The sequence below is a fragment of the Galeopterus variegatus genome, unplaced genomic scaffold (assembly GCF_000696425.1).
Source record: "Galeopterus variegatus unplaced genomic scaffold, G_variegatus-3.0.2 Scaffold10269, whole genome shotgun sequence".
In the NCBI taxonomy this organism is placed as follows: domain Eukaryota; kingdom Metazoa; phylum Chordata; class Mammalia; order Dermoptera; family Cynocephalidae; genus Galeopterus; species Galeopterus variegatus.
The window spans coordinates 2,555-3,994 of record NW_007736380.1 but is presented as its reverse complement, the minus strand read 5'-3'; positions in this window follow the sequence as shown (position 1 = coordinate 3,994).

Sequence of the window (1,440 nt, the reverse complement as noted above, 5' to 3'; positions counted from 1 at the left end):
CCCAATTCGTGGTTAATTTCCCAAATGGAAGAAATGCCTTGTGCTTGAGGAAGTTCTGGGAGATTAACCTCTTTCTGGGGCTTCTCACCGCTCAAAAGAGATGGGCTTTGAGTAATCTTTGGCGGCTCCGTCACCCAGGGGAAAAGGGATGACAAATCCGTGGGAGGCAAAGCAACAACACCTAGGTCCATACCTTTCATGAAAAAAACTCATATCCAGTGACTGACCATCTCGGGGAGTATTTGAGCATTTGAGCTCACTGTGGGATAAGTCTGGTAGGCCCTGTATGCTTCAAACCATCTCTCTACTGTAGAGCAGAGAGAAACCTACCCTCTTTGGCACTGATTAATAGCTCTAGGACTCAACTGTTGATGTCAGAGGTAGGTTCCAGGGGGCCTGGTAGCTGGCCTCAACTCACCCCTTCCTCTTACCAGGTTCTTGACTCTACCACAGGAAAGAATTCAAGAGCAGTGTCACAGTAGAAAATGTGAGACCATGTTTAATATAACAGATAAAAAATACAAGTTCCACAGAGAGAGTGTGGCATAGATCCAGAAACTGAGCAAGGCCCACTTCAAGTTTAACACAAAAGCAAGAAATTCACAGTTAAAGTTCAGTACAGCATGCAGGCTGGCTCAAGAGAGTGAGCAGCCACTTGCTGAAATTAAGTTAGATACAAAGTAAAGATACACCCCTCAGCCAGGGCAGTGTGGGTTGCCTCCAAAACAGCCAGCAACAACACCACGTGTGCTGGGATTTGGCTTTTACAGTTTTGCTACTTAATGAATATTCAATTAAGGGGGTGGTTCCCAGTTATGTAACATTAGTCTTGCACATGCTCAGTTGGTCTCTTCCTGGAGCACATTCATTGGTCAAATCCTATCACATGCACCAGGCATATTCAAGAATATTCTGTGCTTTCTGGCACCTCTAGTGGAAGGTCATTCAGCTACCAGGGTTATATAACNTCTAACTGGCAACAGTATCTTTCCTCTAGGAGAGGGCCAAAAGGAGAGGCCTGAAACCTTGGGGAGTGGCTTGTAACCCACAGGCACATAATATAACCTGAGCCCAGGGAAACTGAGCCCCTCCTATATCAGTGTTTAAGAAGGGAAGAGGAAGAGAAAGAACAGTAATGTCGGAGATTCATTCACATTGTTGCATGAATTAGCAGTTCATTCTTTTTATTTACTAAGTAGTACTCCGCTATATGGTTACACCACAATCTGTTTATTCATTTCCCTGTTGATGGATACTTAAGTTGCTTTCAGTTTTTAGTTATTATTAATAAAATTACTCTGAATATTCTTATGTAAGTCTTTTGGTGAACATATTTTCATTTCTCTTGCATAAATAACTAGGAATAGGGGCCGGCCCCATGGCGCACTCGGGAGAGTGCGGTGCTGGGAGCGCAGCGACGCTCCCGCCACGGGTTCGGAT